At 30.1% G+C, this 21,557-nt stretch overlaps 1 protein-coding gene and 1 long non-coding RNA gene across 3 annotated transcripts in view; both read left to right on the plus strand.

Moving 5' to 3' along the window:
* The first annotated feature begins 1,728 nt into the window (after positions 1-1,728).
* Positions 1,729-9,103, plus strand: LOC125065823. The gene is made up of 2 exons (XR_007119641.1): positions 1,729-2,272; positions 8,997-9,103. It is a non-coding gene; the product is annotated as an uncharacterized LOC125065823 (long non-coding RNA).
* A 4,944-nt stretch (positions 9,104-14,047) lies between these two features.
* Positions 14,048-21,557, plus strand: part of LOC125065996 (sodium-independent sulfate anion transporter) — a 32,813-nt gene continuing 25,303 nt past the window's right edge. The window contains exon 1 of one of the 2 annotated variants that reach the window (XM_047673869.1): positions 14,048-14,267. The gene's annotated coding sequence lies outside the window, so the exon portion shown is untranslated. Of the gene's footprint in view, positions 14,268-16,098; positions 16,117-21,557 lie in introns of those variants that run through there. The other variant, XM_047673870.1, reaches the window with a different exon arrangement.

Below are 21,557 nucleotides of genomic sequence, written 5' to 3' on the forward strand. Positions count from 1 at the left end.
TTTGTAATTTGAGATATGTCTCCGTTACATTTGTTGTCTTCAACCGTGTCAGGTCAAGATAAAATTACAAAAAAAACAAAGCAACCTCTTACAATATAAATATATTTTTTAAAGTTGTACAGTGTTGCTATTGTTAAAACAATAAAAATGAAGACATCGGCTAAATATATTAAACCTTATAAATATAGGTATATTTTTTGTTTTCTAAATTAACTCATCTACATAAAGAATTACACGACGATTATTAATTTTAAACGAATTTCCGCCTGCGGCATCCCCCACGTGTAAGGGGAGGAGGTGTTTGTCCTATGTCCTAATTTGTACCCCTGGCAACATATACGCAAGATAACCAAATCACGGGTGGAGTAGTTAAGGCGTGAAAAGTAACAAACAAATTCACATTCGTATTTTTAATATTAGTTAAGATTAATACAATTATCTCCCGCTTGATAGGAAATAAAAAGTTAAAGATCGTGTTTCTGAAAATTTTATTAAATTTTTTAACTTAACGCCAGAAGCTTTTTCTTATTAAAACAAAATATATTCTGCCATATATTCAAGATATTTTTTCTACTAATTCTTAATTCAAATGAATTAGTAATTCGTTTTAATTAACAAGCAAGATTATTCAAATAGATTAAATATCTTCATTTGCTACATATTATTTTATAAATTTAAATAAATAAATAAATATTGAACATCACATACATTACTCTGATCCCAATGTAAGTAGCTAAAGCACAATGTGTCATGGAAAATCAGAAGTAACGACGGTACCACAAACACCCAGACCCAAGACAACGTAGAAAACTAATGGACTTTTTCTACATCGACTCGGCCGGGAATCGAACCCTAGACCTTGGAGTGGCGTACCCATGAAAACCGGTGTACACACTATCGACCACGGAGGTTATATCAATATGACTGATTATATCAATTATTTTCTGTGTAAATTATTTTCAAGGAATTTAAATCATATTTTTGTAAAACTCATGCGACACATTTACAACCAATATAAACAAATAAATCAATTAATTTATTTAAATTATTACTGATCATTTAAATTAATTAGACTAGTCTTAGCACTTCGAGTGACTTCTTGCAGAGAATTTTTACGTAACTTGTTAGTTACGTAAATATGATCAGTTAATCAAAATAAACAGATCTTTAGTATCTATAATACAATATTACTTATATACATTATAAAACACACACGAGTAACTTCGGATGGTGTTTTTGCTGTCCTCGACGGACTTTGAATATAAGAAAATATTTCCATTCGGGATTATTGACCTACGAATGATTTTATACGGATATAATATAAGTCATAATTAATACTTTGATTTAAGTGAGTTCATAGTTATAATTAATATCGAATAATATCTATCGTATAGTACATCTAAAAACTGTTATTTGTATCCTACGTTTAAGATTTATGGAGCAGTATAATTAGATTCTACCAAGACAAACCATAATTATAACGAAGACTCTGAAATTTTTCGTAACTTAGCCAGGTGTTTAGGTACTAAATTTCGAATTCAAGATGGCGTCGCAGACTATTGAAACTGATTGAAAAAAATATCAGACTGTGGAATAATTAAATAAAACCGGTCCTTCTCGAATTCGGTATTATCTCAACATAGATATATAGCAAAGGCATCTTAAACATTGAACAAATGACATCAATATATAAAGTAATAGATAATAAAATACCAAAGACGCGGATGTAGCTCGGAGATTCCATGCTATTAATAAATTAAAAAATAAAAAAAAATTGATACAATTGGAAACACAACAAACGCGACCTTTGGTCCGCATAAACAAGTTTGTCGAGGCCGAAACAGGAATTAAAATTAGACAGACGCATCATAATCTTCAAACGACTCGTATCGCGTGTGTCAAAGATGAAACATCTAGTTATCATTGCTACACTTTGCTTAATATTTATAAATATCGCTAACAGTTTCAAATTCAAAGAAGACGAAAATTACGATTACGATGAAGACGAGGAGACGTCGTTGGATGAGAAAGGGCCGATTTACGAATTGAAAGATGCCCCGATGTTGTTCGAAAAATTTATGAAAGATTATAACAAAGAATACAAAGATAAGAAGGAACGCGATAAGCATTACCAAAACTTTCTTTCCAACTTGAAATATATAAATGAAGTTAATGCTGAAAGTGGATCTTTTACGTCTGATATAAACATGTTTTCGGATTTGGGTGATGACGAACTGGGCGCCTTAGGATAGATGCTCTATGTATAAATCAGGTAAGACAATATTGAAATTATTACTTTTAAATGTACCATTTCCATTTATCATTGATCCGTTCTTACTTAGTGTACTTACTTAGTGGCTTTATATTATTCCAATTTCAAAATTATGGTTTTAATCTAAATAAAAAATTGATGCAATTATTCCGTTATTTATTTAGTTATTTTCCTTATATTAAAATACGATAACAAATAATTCAGTGTACGAAATGGCAATAACATGTGATTGTTGAAAGAAAATATTAAAAGATAAATAATAAAACTATTTATAAGTTATCTTACAAAATAAGGTCATATAAGTCAAAACAATAAAATGCTAATTTAAATTAAAAATCCTCTTTAAAAGAATATCTTAATTTTTGAAACAATGTTGAGATAAGAAACTGATTTTACTCAAAAAATATTTCCTGAAATATATTTTAATCCTTATGGTACATAGGTATTTAAGTATAATTAACGCATCACTAAACGAACGGATAATAACATAATATCATTGCGTTACTTTATGTGCAGAATTAATAGGATGCGTCACTTATAATCAAAACATAATCATTTCATAACAAGGGGGGATTTTATTTTCAAGTAAATTTGAATATACCAACAGATTTTTGTTAATGTATGTACATCTCTACAGAGTATAAAACAGTCACTTCCTACCGTTTGTGCGTTTAGATCTTTTAAACTACGCAACGCTTTAGTGCGGTTTTCATCAATAAATAGAGGTATTCAAGAGGAAGGTTCACATGTATAATATATGCATATAATATAAAGGCCGATAATTTCAACTTCCCTATTCGGATTTTTTTTTTGTTTGTTGTTAGTTCTGTTATTTAAAAGTAATATTGTCCCCTATTATAAAGACCCTTATTATAACCACGCAAAGCCGGGACGGGTTACTAGTAAAATTATTGTTAAGAAAATTCAAGTGTTTGTTCTAGTCTCTCTGAAGGCGTCATCGCGTTATATTAAATATAATATTTTACGTATGTATTTGACATTCAATCTCTACAACATTTCAAGGGCGAAACAACACTACGTAGGATGAATTATCCACTTATCACTAATGACTATGATCAGGTGCAGACGATGACAACAATAATGACCGAAGCTTAATATGCTCATCAATTTGAGAGCAATGAATATATTCTACTAATCATTTGTATGTTTGTGGCGTTTGATAAAGAATTGCCAATTGTTACAGCTATAGAATATTTAATAAAATAAAAAAACAACTCGATTTTTTTTTTCTAAATGTTGGCCTCATAATTATACTAAATACATTATTTAGTATTAATTAAATACTGCTGAAAATTACATAGAACCATGTTTGAGCTATATTGAACCCAGTTTTTGTTTTTTATGGCATTGGTTGGCGGACGAGCATATGAGCCACCTGATGGTAAGTGGTCACCACCGCCCATAGACAAAGGCGCTGTAAGAAATATTAACCATTCCTTACATCACCTATGCGCCACCAACCTCGGGAACTAAGATGTTATGTCCCTTGTGTCTGTGATTACACTGGCTCACTCACCCTTCTAGCCGGAACACAACAATACAGAGTACTGTTATTTGAAGGTAGAATATCTGATGAGTGGGTGGTAGCCTAAAGCCAAAGCCCTACCACCAGTGTAAGAAAAACACCACAATCAATTCATAAACAATAACATCATACCCATCTGATGGAGATCTGAGAACTTTTTTTATTCTGGTTTATATCCAAAAATAATTTCAATTTTATACAACATAGATGTTGAATACAATCGTTGTTTTTCGTGTTAATATATTTTTTTAATTAAATTGCAATATAAGTATAAAAAAAAGTAATATTGTAAATGATGGCTTCGAACATTAGGTAGCCACTTTCCATCTGACGTTGATACACTATTCACAAAATAAAATAAGTACGCAATACAACCATGATGGTCTAATTCAATCAAAAGTTCGTTCACCTTCATAAATTCACCTGCCTATATTTATATATAATATAATTATTAAATGGTAATTTTTATTTTATTATTTAAAAATGTAAGGGATCTTAAAACGATCAGTACAAATTATGCATATATAAATATCAAAAAGGCACAGAAGATAATGTCTGTTAAGAAATAAATAAATATATGTAAAAAAAGCCTTCTTGTTATCAGAAATAGATTTTTTAAAAATCTCTGCATAACGATCTTAGTAGCCACATAGTATAAAACGCTTCCCGCCATCTGTACGCTTAGATCTTTTAAATTACTCAACTGATTTTAATGCGCTTCATTAATAAACATAATTATTTATGAGGACTACGTACACTTTTCTTAATATATTCATATAATAAGCAGTAGGAATATAAATGTATGTAGGATATTATTATTATTACTGTATACGATTTATATGATTATTATATTCATAACTTTATTAATAAAGTTTTAGCATAATAGGTTTTTAGAGGATAAATTAGTATTCAATTATTAACAAGGGAAGGTCGTTTATAAAGTACCTACAGCATAAAGAAAAATAAACTTCACTTATCGTATATCTTTATACAGCCAATATTCAGGATATTCAAGGGCCTTGGCGTTAAGCCTTAAGAAAGTAGATCTTGACATAATAATGGAAAAGCTTTTTACCCGTCCGTTAGTATGCATAAACATCAATAACCTTCTATAAATGGACCAGTTCAGAAGGCCCTCCACTTCAGTTATGGCTCACTCCATTTACATTTTGGGTGTTTCGCTTATAATATATTCGGTATATTAAAAAAATCTTAGGTGCTTCGGATAATTTATCGTTAAGGTCATATTATAATCAAATCAAAATAAAACGTTACGGGGAAATACAATACATACATGAAAATAATCAATACGTTTGGTTTTCAAGTGTTTGAATCTAGAATATTATATGGTTTTTTGTAATAAAATCTGTACGCGTAAATTAATGAAAATAAATTAAGACCATCAATTGGATATGTTTGCATAGTAGCTAGTTGATATTGAATTTTACTCGACTAATTTACATATACCGTGTTTCTTTATGTCCTACAAAAATATAAATATGAACGTCATAAATTATTTTATTTAATTATGATAATAGCGATATCTAATAGAGGTAAGATATTAATAAATTAAAAATAAATCAACGAACTTGTTCTAATATTATAAACACAAAAAATATCGAGTCGTTTCTACTTAACGAAGTTATTATTGCTAACTCTCGACTTCATTTCATTATTCAACGTTGAATTCTTAGAGCTATGGTTATTCATATTCTTTGATTTCCTTTGACAATAAGCTATAGGAAACAGTAAAAATCCTTTCTTTTCTTAACTTATTTTACCCGAATAAGAAATAATACATCAAGAAATAAGAATAAATAATACATTGGATTTTATGGTTTCTTTCCGAATTAAACAAAGTCAGCCAATGGTTTCTAGCACATTGAATGTATAATAAATTACAATTATTACTGAAAATACTTATAACATTACTATCCTTTAATTTAACATGATGGAAGTTAAATTTTAACTAGATTTTATTACTAGGTTGGTCGTCTGGTGTTAAGCATAAAGAAGAAGACTTTATCTTTCCTCGGAGTTCAAGTTTGATACCAAATGTTATCAAAATTGATCTAGTGGTTTGACCGTAAAAGAGCAGACAGACAGACAAAGTTACTTTCGCATTTATAATATTTTTTATAGATGAACAAGTACTTTGAAATATCTTTCGTTTTAATATTTTATATAATAGAATAACATAAAGTATTGTTTTATTTACAAACTATTATTTAAGATAAAAATTAAAAAAAAAAAAACAAATTAAGCTCGTGTATTCAATGAATAAAAAAATTCTAACCTTGTTCTTTCATCTTACAAGTCCGATGAGAACAAAAGGTTTAGAAGCAACATTCTCATTACTCTTTTATTCTGCTTATATAATAGGCCAGCGTAAAGAATAATTAACTTGTTATATGTAAATGAAAAACCTAATAAGCGAAAAACATAAGAAAATGAACAGCTTTTCAGCGGATCCCATTAATATGCGCAGTTAAAGATTTTTGCATAGGGTCGTTTACGCTTTGTCGGTAAGGGTCGACAAGGCGGGGACAATGAATTAAATTAGGTCCTTCTGATAACCTCTTACAATCTCGGATTTGGGTTCGAAACTCCCAAAGGCTTAGTATTAACTGAAAATGATAACACATGCGGTTCGTTGTCTATTTTAATTAAGCTTACTTAAAAACATACTCGATATGACCTATAAATACTGGTATTTAAAATACTATTTTAAACATATCACATCATCAGCCCATATTCGTCCACTGCTGGACATAGGCCTCTCCAAATGCACGCCACTGTGGTCTTTCTTCGGCAACTCGCATCCAGCTCCTGCCAGCCGTCTTGCGCAAATCGTCACTCCACCGTGCCTGAGGACGTCCGTTTGCCGAGGCGCGGTCTCCACTCGAGAACACGTTTTCCCCAACGGTCATCGGTTCTACGACAAATATGGCCAGCCCACTGCCACTTCAGTTTACTAATCCGGTGGGCAATGACGATGATTTTTAAATATATAATGCTTAATTGTGTATTATAAAATTTATGACTTAATTTTTGTTTAACTTTATGCACGCTTTATTTACACAACAATACAGAGCTTAAAACATACCATAAATAAATATGGTACCATCAACTTATTTATACGACTTAGCATGGTACATCTAACATTGTATTTAGCTATTTATATAGTTATGATGCACATTTATAAAAACTTCTTATATTAAGGTGATAATTGATATAGAAAAAGGTATCCTAAAACTAAATATATCCGATATTAAATTATTATTTTTTTAAAACCACACATTATTGACTTAAATATTCGACTAATGTAAATATTGTGTAATTTAAAACTATTCTCCTAATTCAATGTTTTTATACATTAATACGTGTAAAGAAAAGAACAGGGTGGCATTTTTTTTTAACATTTCCCTTAAGAGAGGAAATAAGCATTTTAGTAAAAATACGACGTGTAAAAGACAATTTTATCCGCTAACCTGAGTTACCGTCAACTTTCTTTTATGTTTCATCACGTACAGCATGTTGTAGTCTGAACAAGTATACACACATTACATTGAATTTATTTATACAACTCACCATATTCCTGAATACTCTCGGTGATTGTACAAATCATGAATGAAACATAACGTACAAAGATTGTAATCTTTTGTCTCTATTTCTGTTCTTTTTTCGAAATTTTGCAGAAGAAAATTCTGTAGGTGTTTAAATTAACAATAAGATGTTTTACCGAGAGAAAAAAAACAATGAAAGACAGTCGGTCAATGTCAATTTTTTTTTATTAATCGTCTGAGCTAAAAATAAAACTACAATTATTTTTAAAATAATTGATAGTTCAGAAAAAACTAATTGATAATAATTGATTTTAGTAATAACATCGGTCGTGTAACAAATGGATGAAAACTTCATTTTTAATTCATATTTAATTCTCAATATTCGTTTGCTAATTCATAGAAACATTAAACTTTTATATAAAAATTAGTTCAGAATAACTAATTTATTATTCATTTTCCATAAACATTGTTCGTGTAATTAAATGAGAACTATTTATTCTAGTGCACAAAACATTAATCTTTTATGCACGACATTTATTATGGTATGAAGTTATTCACTTAATAAAATGTTTAAATGACTGACTGACATACAATGCACAGCCTAAACTGATGAGTCTAACAGGATGGAATTTATTGGGGGAGGAAGCACTAAGATAGGATTTTTTTTCTTAAGAGGTGGGAAAAGCAAGTGTATATGTAAATTCATCATTTCTGATGTTAGAATATGGAAACAAGTATTAGGCTTATGTTAATGAGTTAAAGACAATTGTTAAAGCTTTTTTGAAAATTCATCCCATAAGAGGGTGAAACTTAAGATGAGAGTTTGTATGAAAGTTCGTCGTATTTGAAAGTTAGAAATCTGTATTTAGGCTGCTGTTTATGAGGAAAAACCGGAAAGAGTTTTTTAAAAATTCATCACCCTAGAGGGTGAAATTCTTCTGGAAATTTGTAGGTGATTACGTCATTTTAAAAGTTAAAAACGTGGAAATCGTTTTGGCTTCTGTTTATAAAAATACCAATGTAACAATGTTTTCCGATAGAAAATCCTATCGTACATACGGCTAGTTTATAAATAATTACAATAAAAATCAGATCCACTTGGTAATAATGGTAAAAGCAACAAACTATATGGCATAGTATAGCTAGCATAGCACAGCTAGCTAACAAGAAAACTTATAAATAATCTTTTTTCGGACTAGTGTTCCAATTTCTACGTTTCAATTATTCCAACTTGATTTACTAAAATTCATATATCAAATAACTACATCTACTAAAATCAAGAAGCATAGATGTATTTTATCATATATTGTGACAAATGTTTATATAAAGACTTGACAATACTCAGAATAAAGCCAGTAAGTTTCCATAATGATGAATATGACTCTTCTAGTAGCTAATGGTCCGTGTTAGGGACAAGACCTTGCTAATGTCAAGTGGTCCGAAGCCGAAGAGTTATGTGCATAAACGCCTGCTCTGTGATTTATCTCGTTTGAGATACTGACCGCATACATATGAAATGTACTGGTCACATATATTTTAACTAACGCTTTTTGGGCAACGATCTAAATTATTTGTTTATGAAATTTGTTTAATATTTTATTTTTTGTTACAGATATGAAGATATTTTCCTGAATGGTTGAAAACCGTGAATCTTTATTGGAGCTACGATTCAAATATTTGCATTTTTATTTCATCTTCATTAAATATTATTTTTAATCAGTGGCGATTTTTATTAATACTTCAGAAGATATTATTAATAATAAAAACTTACAGCAAGCATATTTAATATAATTTTGGCACTCCAATCTAAAAAGACCCAAACCTTATACATATTATAGAAAATATTTGTTATACTATGTTTTCTTTTTTTTTATTAGCATTAGCAGCCTGTAAATTTTCCCACTGCTGGGATAAAGGCCTCCTCTCCCTTTGAGGAGGAGTTTTGGAGCATATTCCACCACGCTGCTCCAATGCGGGTTGGCGGTATACACATGTGGCAGAATTTCGTTGAAATTAGACACATGCAGGTTTCCTCACGATGTTTTCCTTCACCGCCGAGCACGAGATGAATTATAAACACAAATTAAGCACTTTCCATCAGGTGAGCCTCCTGCTCGTTTGCTAGTTATAAAATAAAAAAACATACATTGTGATACGTGTATCCTATAAACTTTACATTAAAATTGGCCAATATCATTCTGACATTACACGCTCATGTTCTCCGGTAAGTTTTTAGTGTATTCTCATAGAATAATTCTACTGCACTAAGATCTTGAATATTCTGTGAGAACTCACTTCGTAGCTTCTCCTACAATGCTAAAAATCGATTCGAATTGATACTTGTTTAAATCGCATATCACTTTCTGATATTCCACGATCGTGTTCAGCGATGACTTTCGATTTTGTTTTAATAGAATAGCTCTATCGATAAAATGTTTACTATCGACGCATATTTATTCCGCAATTGTCTACATAATTTTCGCCAATAATATAATTAGTGATATAATATATACATACCTAATTTTACGATATCGACTGTGTCTTTTCTATAAATGAGTTCAGCAATGACATGCAGGCGGACGAACAAATGTGCCATCTGATGGCAATTAGTCACCATCATCCATAGACAATGGCGCTGTAAGAAATATTTACCATTCCTTACATTGCCAATGCGCCACCAGCCCTAGGAACCTACTGATTAATGCTGTTTGGCGGTAAAATATCTAATAAATGGGTTACCTACGTAGACGAGCTTGCACAACCCGACCGCCAAATAAAAGTTACCGATAAATATATGCCAGCTTCACTTTGATATCAAATAGAAATATTTCTATTCTATTAGACTTTAAAGCACAATTGAATCGTCATTACTACCAGTTTCAAATATCCATTTCATTTGAAACCCGAGTTTTTTTTTATTTGAAACATTTGTTTGCGCGCCTTGGGGGGAGAACCACGCGTATGCTGTGATGGCAAACGGCATGACGCTCTCCGCCATCGCTTTCTACTCCCTTATGTGTGAGTAGCGGGTTTACTATAGAGTTTGTTGCAGATTTTATTACATATTTATTTTATTAACGAAAATCTAAGTTGCTTTTCACTTTATTGTTTATAATATATAAATCTCTCAATGACCATCAATTGTTTCCTCTCTGCCGGCTACATTTTTAAATTCATAACATACTAATTAATACAAATAACTAACACACTAAATTTCTGAAGGAAATCGAAAAAAAAAAACTTCTATATTGGGAACCTACACAATATTTAAACTATAGAAATATACACAAAACATAGACATCTAAATTATATAGAGACAGTACGAGTAATGCATATTGTCTAGAATGTGCTTGTGAGTTAATGATTTCGTACAGAGCAATCCAGCCACGAAATATGGTAGCATCTGTCTTCACACAACAGAGAGCATTTATATTATGTACTAAACGTTACATAGTTAATTTTCACTATTCATGATGCTCCGCGTATACGTTTGTACATTCAGCAGCGAAAGCTACGTTATTATGTAAGTAATTAATTATACCTACTTTACAATGTTTCCTATTATTATTATTTACAATTATAATGTATAGCACATTTTAAGAGGTCATGAATATTTAACATTTGACATATTACTTTGATAAATACTGTTAGAATAATCGCTCATTAATTATTATTATTATAAATGACAGATGATATATTTATGTTTTAATCTAGAACTAGAAATTGTTTATTGTAACCTTAGACAATATTACTTATAAACAAAGAAATGGATTACAAATAAATACCGTACAATTTTTTTTTTTATTTAAAATATTCTGAATGCACCTATTGTGTAATCACATTAGATGACGTTATTATAAAATATAAAAGGATTATAATGAGGGTCGTGTTTCCTCTAAGCTAAGCTCTATATGGAATAGAGATTATTAGCATTTAATTTATTAAGTAGATAAATAAGCAAAGTTGTTATTATTTTAATCTGCGTTTTACTTTGTTTTAGAATCTCAGTAGATGTTGCCATTCTACTAAACAAAATGGAAAAATAATTTAGAAATAAAAACAGAAAATTGAAAAAAAACTTTGTAAGCTCCAATATCCATTCAGAGATGCAATCAAATATAAAAAGTTAATAATAAAAGTCTAAAATAACAGACAAGGAAAGAACCCAGCTTATACTGTTTGGAATTTTATGAGCTATCGCGTATGAGGATAAATCACGGATGTGCGTAATATGACGAACGAACGATATACCTACCCCAGTTTCATATTTCGCCTAACGCCAGCTCATCGGTTAAATACAAACAAAATAAAGCGTGGGGCACAATGACATGGCCAATAACGAATATTGAGCAAATAGAACCACATAAAGCAAATTTCTTCGACCGTGAATTGGTTGGAATCAGTCACCCAATCCTATAGTAAGAACTATTCAAAAGATACGATCATGCGTGAATATTGACATTGCCCTTAGAAATACATTGAGGTAAATTTATACCTGAAATATGTTCCAGATTAGAACATAGGCGAGTCCGATCGCTTGATTACATGAAATATTTACATACCTCAATTTATTTCTTATCATATGTTGAATGGATGATTAAATATCCCTTATAAAGGAATTTACTACTTTATGAAACGGAAGGTTCTCTACGTTAGCACTATGTTGGCATTGCCAAGCAAGGAAGGTGGAAAAGAATATTGCCTGTCACTTGTTGATAAAACAAAATATATCTGTGTGCATTAAATGTATTTCAGTATGAGTCAAAACAGGAACATAAAATGATATAATTTATACATGGACGCACTAAAGCAAAATAAGCAACATTCCAAATTCGTTCTTTCAAACAAAGTTGCATCCAGTACAAAGTAGTGTCACTCGGTAATATCGTTCGCTTAAATTTTCACTGCAGTATGTAAGTACGATGCTTTAGGTGAAAACGTGAGTGGCGTTTCAATTTTCGACTGATATCAGGTAAATACATAAGCGTTAGAAGAAAGATACGAAAACGTGAGCGTTACGTGCAAGAAATTTCGGAAATTATTAACTTATATTTTCTGAATTTACCATTGTATTACATCTACTTAAGCTTGTTTACAAAACTAATGTTTTTTTTTGCGAGACTTTTTAGGGTTCCTTACCCATAGGGTAAAACAGGACCCTATTACTAAGACTCTGCTGTCCGTTCGTCTGTCTCTCCATACATCACCAGGTTTAATCTCATGAACCATATCATATAAAATGAATAAAGTCAAAGTTAGACGATTGAAATTTATTACAGATAGTGTATTTCTATTGCCGCTATAACATCAAATAGTAAAACAGAATTAATTATATATTTTAAGGGGCTCCCATACATCAGACGTGACTTTTTTGTGCACGAGTCCGACTCGCACTTGGCCGGGTTTTTTTAAACATCTTACATACTTTTTTATATGATCACAATATGAATATGTTTGTCAAACAAGAAATAAACTCAAAATCTATGATATTTCATTATTAACTACATGCATTTTATATTACATTTTTAATATTATGAGTATTTCTAAACAAAGAGTAGGTAACAGTCTGACCGGTAAGCCCAAGAGGATAAATACCTTTTCTCATGCAAACATCGATTTTTAGTATTGCGCGTGTTTTGAAATCAAATAAAAGTACAACGTATAGTTTGTTGCTTATTGAAATCATTGTGTGTGGGTTCCCCCTTAGGTAGGTATTTTATAACTTTGTAATGTTTGTATTAGAAATGTGTATATAAGGAAGAGAAATAAAAGTAGAATGAAATACGAAAAAAATGTACATTTTTAAAAATATAGTACCTTGGCAAAATTACCAGCTCATTAATATTAAAATTTTTTGCAAACGCGAAATTCAGTTTAATTTCTACAATACATACATGTCATTTAACTTAACAGCAATTATTTAGATATAATATGGTACAGTAATTTTATTAAAAAATATAATAAATTTGTTAAGTGCATGTAATCGGAAATTAACGCTACTTAGCCGTGGCATGAAGCGTGCGTGACGAAACCAAATAATTGGTTCCCGTCAATGTCAAATATTGAAAATATTATGAGAATGAGAAGTCTGAATGTGAAGAGAAAAATTATATTTCAAGTAATGATTTTTCCCAATTGTTATTTGGCAAATCATTTTCTTTTATTTTTCGACGGGATTTTTAATATAGAGTTTTTTTTTCATTATATGCAAGACGACAATGTTAATTGGCACATCGGTTAGTTAGTTACGACCTCCTATAAACATTGACATTCTTTACATTTTTAATGCGTTGCCATTTATTTTATATCTTTTCAATTCAATTACGTATGCAAATATCGAAACATTTTTGGTAACAGCTTTATTGGTAAATTATATGTATTTATAATGACCTCAATCTATAATAAATTATTATTATTAGAGAGCAAGTTAATTAATTTCTTTACCTTTACGACTTAATTAACTTGAAATTTAATTTGAATGCAACAAATAGCTCATATCATATTTTATTTTTGAATTTTAAATAATTCATTTGTATTCCTGGAAATGTGGCTGTATAGTGCAATACTTTTGTCTATTCTTAGAGGATGATATAAACTATAGAAACACTTAGATATGTCAGTGTCACATCGAATTGACACCTGACGTTACAATCTAGTTGATGTTCGACGTTGAACTTTGAGCGAAAATAAACAGCTTATATTCTAGGTTTAAAAAGCTGTAAATAACTAACATTATATTAAATTAGTTATTAGTATGACTGGTATATGTTTAAAACTATTTATTAAAATTATTGTAAAGAACGAACGATGAATTAAAACTGAACGATTATTAAAAACCGACTGTAGTGTTTTCAGTTTACGTGGATATCAAAGCTGTGATTTGGTAAGAATTCACTTAATAATATTTACCTTACTTAACTGCTGTATGAAATATACTAATTTGGTTTAAACAAAACACGCTTATAGTATAATATATCACTAATTTGTATTGTTTGTTTACTTATTTAAATAAATATTTCTTTATAATACCCGATATTTCAATATTATAGATATAGAATATTTTTATATTTGCTTACTCCTTGTAACTTTCAATCTTTTTAAGAAATAATTACAAAACTTAGCCATTTTAATTTATATTAACTATTTTAACTTATAAAAATATCAATTGAATTATTCTTCAAAGTAACCTTCAAGAAAAACTGATAAATTATTTTTGTTTAATTTTTGCCACAACTGATTAAATACTGAAAACTGTCTAATGTATTGTTATGTCAATTTTACATTACTAAAACTTATTTGCATATTAACTAACACATGTGGTACAGGTAAAAATTTTATTACAGGCTTAGTGGTACAAAATTCATATATAAATATTTGTTAATTTTTGTCTCTTCATTCCCTTGATATTTATTTATATTTTTGAATGATTTATATTTTAAATTATTAACATGCTACAAATACTTGTTCATGCATACACCACATAGTTACCCTGAGGTTATTTAATTACCTCAAATCGAAGCATTGACTATTGCAATAGAATACACATGGACTCAGACGACAACATGATATGTTTCCAAAAATATTTGTTTCACAAGGCATTTAATGTGTTAACAGCTACCGAGAAAAGAATTTGGCAATTGAAATTTTCCACAATGTTCTTATTAAAAATACATATAGGAAACTGAAATAGGTTAATTACTTTGAAAGGGGACTACAATAAAGTCAGTTTATATGAACAGTACTTAAGTAATCCTGCCTTATGCATAGTATGTATGTATGTATCTTTCAAAGTATAGAACAGTAATTTATCATAATAAAATAACAGAATCTAAATATTATATTTTGATTATGTTTTGTAGCTTTGTTCAATGTAAACATTATCACTACAAAATTTATTATAATGTTGAAATTATTATAATCTAGAAAATCAACAAAGATAAGTATTTGTTTGATATAAATTACCTAATAAATATTGATTTAACCGTAAAACTTAATTTCTAGTAACATATTTGAAATAGTATATTAAAGATTGCTGAAAAAATGCTATAGAGATATCTTATGATGTCATAACAATTTTTTAGTTGTTCGGCCTGTTCTCTGCAACTCCTGAGGCAAAATGTGTTGTCAACATGTTTTTTTTTTAATAATTTGATTTTTTTTTTGTTAAAAAAATTCTACAACAACAAAGGTTAAAAATGACATAATCAACTATATACAGACAATCAAATCCATGTACTCCATACTTTTTCGATGATGTGCCTAACCGAATTTAGGCCCACCGGCCACTCCCAAGGGAAAAAGGCCAACTGGGCACGTGATATTATTATAGTGCACAGCTGTATTATTATATTCCCTATCACATAATAATTTATCAATTGTACAGGTGTAACGAAACTTTTTCCGATAGAAAACCCACTAATTTTTTTATGATCGACTGGTCGATCTGATCAACTGATCTATCTTTTACAACTTGCCAAAAATACGCAGACAAGGCTAAGGCTAAGCCACCTATGTGTTTTGCAATTTTTTCAATACAATTATACTAACTCGTCGTGCATTCCTAATAAAACTAAGGTATTAAAATTTTACACGAAAATACAATTCATGCGAGTCAGTTGAATAGTGAACGCGTAACAAATCAGGCGTTTTGTTAAAAATCGTATTTAGGCCTTATGTCGTTTGGAGTGACAGTTTCTATAACTTTATTGTCATTAATTTAATAAATCATTGTGGTGAGTATGAAATTAAGTTTATTTACTTTTACATTGTTACTTATTATTTATTATTTTAAGGAAATAATGAAAAAAAAACAAACACATACTTAGAATATTTTAACGTATTTTACCTCTAGTATATGTGTGTGTAAGTCTGTTTGTGTGAAACGGGTGCATGCGTGCGGCTTGTGTTCGTTCGTGCGTAAGATCTATGAAAAGTAAGAGATCAAGATTATTTACACAAGGATATTGCAAATCAATTTGTTTATGAATTTGTGTTAATTTAAAATATAATGTAGTATGTTTATCAATTGTTTCAATTGTCATTAGGGCAGATTACTATGTTATTATGTAATATAAATAAAACTCTAAATTGTCCGTTTATTCGATTTTCATACAAATACTACTGATGAAATATGATGAAACTTTTCTGTATTAATAGATAATGTTGATTATGTTTAAAGACTTGTACTTAATTATTTTATCTCGTTACAATTATTAATTCTAATATAATAAGAAAATAACTGATGTAAATTACCCAATGGATGCATAACGAAGATTTCGTAATAAAATTAAAAGCTTATTCGGTCAGGCATTTAGTTTAATTATTATAAACACAATATTTCATCAAAACTTTGTCTTATTTTCTTCATCAAGGCGTTATTTAAATGTAATTTTATTTAAATTTATTAACTAACTAAGCTACAAAATAATAGTTAAATAACCGGCGACGTAAACTTGACTTAACAGATAAGAAGTGCAATGACCTTTTAATGAAAAACCGAGTAATTTTTCGCATGTTGGATATGTAAGGAGAATCGGTAAAAAACATTTTGTAGAACGAAAAATAATTCTGCAGATTTTTAAAATTTCTAATTTACATTATTACACAAACAACATCAAAGAAACTTAATAGTTTTTGTTTTAAGGAACACTCAAAGTGTAAGGTTCGTTAAGCTATACCAACATCGCTATTTCTCTCTTAATAGATTTTTGGTATTATGTTTCTCTCGTGTGAGCAATCACATCGAAGTTACATATTACATAGTACGGACTTAATCGTACTTTCTACTGTTCTTTAACACCGATATCCGTCATTTTCAATAAAATAAATTTAAAATACAAATGCGTATTTAAACGATTTTGTAGGACCTACACATGTAAAGGTAAATATTTATTATAATTTTAAAATTATGGTATATCTCTCTTAAACAAAGTGTTATAACACTCTTGATGCTAAGTGTCAGCGATACGATTTTGTTATTTATATTGCTTCAGAAAATATGATTTTACTCGTGATTCTCAATTACAATCATAATGAACTATATAATAAATCAATAAGGTATTTTATTAAGGAAATAAGGGACCTTCGTTAGAATCCGAATCACTACATCTAACTCAGCGAATACGCACGATTTTATACTTCATTTCCCATTACATAGCACAATAACATTATGGTTAAAAATGTATATAGATCATTATATATACAGAGTGGTGAGAGGTGAGATGACCCTATTAAATAATTAGGTAGAATATGTTTTCATATGCCTAATTTGTCCTTATAATTAATCTCGTTCTCGGCGGCGACAGAAAACACTCAGGAAATGTGAATATATCGGATGAAAAACTGCCCCATTCGTATCCTCTAAACAGTATTAAAGGATCTGGTGAAGTAAGCACCAATCCTCTTCAGCAGTGAAACAATTACAGATATAAAGATATATTAATAAATTATATGACTAAATAAAAAAATTCTTTTTTATTATAAGACGAAAAAATATATAAGACGTTACTTGGAAATCTATCTTAATAAGTATAAAAGAGAATCAATCATCACGTATAAAATATATATTTATATAATAAAAGCTAAAATTACAAGTAGGTTCAATATAAAGAAACTCCTTTTTAACCAGACACTAATATTTAACGGATAAAATCAAAGCATTATTTTCAGACATTACGTTTTTGGCTCATGTGTAGATGTTGTATTAATAGTCTTAACTATTATAAATGACTTATCATTTAAGACATATCTTGCTCCAAATTAATTGTATTCAACACATAGTAATTATATGGTTATAACCACTTTATCGCTAGGTAAGACGTCGGAGCTATGGATCTACGCTTAAACCTCATTGAGAATTAATGTTCATGACTGTTTAAGACATTGTCTGGCCATGAGCCAGTAAAGTTATACGCTAAGCCAAGATTAGTGCCTAGGTATCCCATATTAGTGTGAAGGACGAGAATTAATTATGGAATAATTGCTGCATAAGCTATGAGACTATCTTATCTAGACATCCGCAAATTACATACGTACGAATATGATCTGCGTACAACGGACGATTCCTGTTAATCATATAATCGCTACTCACCTAGTTCCACGAGTAACCCTACAAGAGTCCATTACTCCATCTATGTACATAAGAACCACAATGATTCTCCACAACTTTGAAATGCTTCAATGAGTAACCATTTATTCTTTGTTCAAAGAATAATGTGACAATTGTATTGACAATAATTGATGACTGCCTAGCGTAGTCAGTGAATTGGTTTCCTGTAATATAAGCTCCTCTAATCATCGTTCGTCCAATCAGGGATGATTGAAATGTCAATTTGCTTTCAAATGACAACTTGTATTGAGAACAATCGTTCCACAAATTTGAATGAAGTTGGTCATTTTTTGTCAAATTGATATGACAAATTATATCATTTCAGCGCATAAGTTTACTGAAGTTATAAAAATCTAATATTACTTTATTGATAGTTCTCTGAAAAGTTAAAGTAAAATTAGTACATATTTATCTAAAAATAAGTTGTATTCAGTTGAAAATCACATAAGTATACATTATAGCAGTTTTTAGTAGTATCATAACTTTAGCTTCCAATGTATAATGGCACTTATAAAATGCCAGCGCATATTGAATTTTTGTAAAAATCTTGATAAAAGCTAAAAAATAATTTTGTTGTTCATCTAAAGCTAAGAGTCCCTCCCGATAGCGTTGACGGATCGAGGATCGGACAGGACGGGATTGATGACCGAAGTACGTGCTGTACCGTTCGACGCCTGCGTGATGAATCGTTGACTTGTAATCGGTCGACTAACATGGATACCGTAATTTGTTAGAGAAACAGTCAAGTCTGACCCTTGCAGATGTGCACCATCATCCTAGACAGGATCAACATCTCATATAGTCTCAATAAAAGCCATTTTCTCATTGCCTGAAAACATTAACGCAACCTAAGATCCCACTTTCTCCTTTTTGGAACTGGTTGGAATCCTCAATCTTCAGTAACGATGAAATTTTAGTCAATCGCGAAGGCGCGCCCCTCCTTATTAAATTAATATCGGTGTGAATTAGCATGAGTGAGTGAGTGAGAGAAAAGATGACAATTTTTTTTATCTTTTTTCATTTAATGTATTCATGAAACGTGAAAAGGCATGCCTTCGTCATTGATCTATATCACGTGCTGCTTTTTAAGTAATATACAATTCTTACTATAAATGAGTTACTATACAAATGAACCATTTTTTAATATAAGGCCAATAATAAAACGTTTTCCACGATTCACATATTTACTTTACTCTTTTATAATGGTTCTCCTGCTTATCGCTCGCTGCATAAATATTAAAGTTGTAACAAACGGTAAAAAATGAGAGAATTCCTTGTATTAATGACTAATACGTGTCAAGCTTGCACTTGGCGCGTAACAAATCGAAGCCTCGTAATCGACGGGCGCGCGTTCCCAGCAATTTGTTAGAGAATATATATTTTTTGTTCACCGCTTATTTGCTACTGAAGCTTATTAGTAGAATTAATTGGATATTACTCTCTCGATTTTCCATAGGAACTTGGCACTTGATAATTTTTTCTTCAGCAACAGAAATTAGTTATTAAAATAGTTCCTGTTTTCCATCCTTATTCATTTGCTAAGTTTATTTATGAGCAATTACATTTTTTCAAATAAATCAATTTTCGATAAAAGTTAATTTTGAAGTTCAATATTTTTGTATTAAACGTTTCTGAAGCATAAATCATATGTCCTAACCCCATGCGCTTAATGTTATTGCGGACTTTACAGTTGTCATTTTTTTATTTTTTTCAACTTGAGAATGACTTCGAATCCATTCATCCTTCTTTTTAAGTTTTCTAATACTCTATTGGAGGTTTTTACTTAGAACAAAAAATGCGCAGTAAACAGGAATTTTCTGAAACATAAGAGCGTTTGTGCCGTATTAGCAGTTTACTTGGATCCAACAGCAACAGTAAACCAATAAAAAAATAAAATGCACGTGTAAAGGCGGCGCTGGTCGCTAGTATCTCGATAAATATACAACATACATATAATCATACGTCCATGTTATAAAATAGTTCTGATTGCGATTTGAGCTGGCCACGCTGTGTCAACTTCTCATTTAACTTATTTACATAAATTTATTTTTAAAGCACAATTACAGTTTTCTCTTCAGAGAATAAACGAACATCATTACCAGTGAAAACATTCATACGTAGATTAAAAATATTATCTTTTGTTCGTTACGTTGTTGATATGATAAAATAAATGTGTTTTACGTGATTGTGAAAACTGGCTGCCCTAATAACCACAAATAGTTACCGTGTGTTGTAAAAACCTTCACTTTCACCCGACAACACCGCAGGTAAACATAAAGGCATACATACATGGTTTTATTTATTCTGGGTATCAGATAAAATTATCCCGAGTAAAATAAAGATGTCTTTTTTTTGCATAAACTGGCAAAAATAAAGTCCAGTAGTAATTAATATAAAATAAGACGCTGGGTAGGAGGATTTATGTAAGCCTGTCTGGGTAGGTACCACCCACTCATTGTATAATTTACCACCAGACAGAAATGCATTGTATTGTTGTGTGCCGTTTTCAAGCTAGTTTAACGTTATACGGCGCCAATATCTAGGCAGTGGTGACCACTTACCATCGGATAGCCTATTTGTCATACGCCAACCGATGTCATAAAAGATACTAATACAAACTAATATTAAAAAAAAACAGTTCGTCTTTATAAAATATACAAGAAATAATTCAAAACTTACGAATCGTCAATAAGGTCAGAAACGATGCAACCATAACAAAAACCGTAAAAGAAATTTTGTCAGATATTTTTTATTCGTCTATTTTATATACCAGATGTTATATGTCGGAATATTTTTTATTAAAAAAAATAAAATAAACGGGATTAATTTTTTTTACATCTGCCCAATGTTTCAATCGACGGATAATATTTATTAAAACAGATAACTTGAAATTTCGACAAATTTTCAATAAAAAAAAACTATCTAATAAAAATTGACAGGCAATTAAATTATATCAGTCCTTGAACGATGATGAGTAGCTCACGAATTTATTTATTTATATAATTAGAATTACGCAAACGTGTCATTATCTAGCATAATAACACTTAGTAAATAAATACGTCGTAA

This window comes from Vanessa atalanta, chromosome 8 (genome assembly GCF_905147765.1).
Source record: "Vanessa atalanta chromosome 8, ilVanAtal1.2, whole genome shotgun sequence".
In the NCBI taxonomy this organism is placed as follows: Eukaryota; Metazoa; Arthropoda; class Insecta; order Lepidoptera; family Nymphalidae; genus Vanessa; species Vanessa atalanta.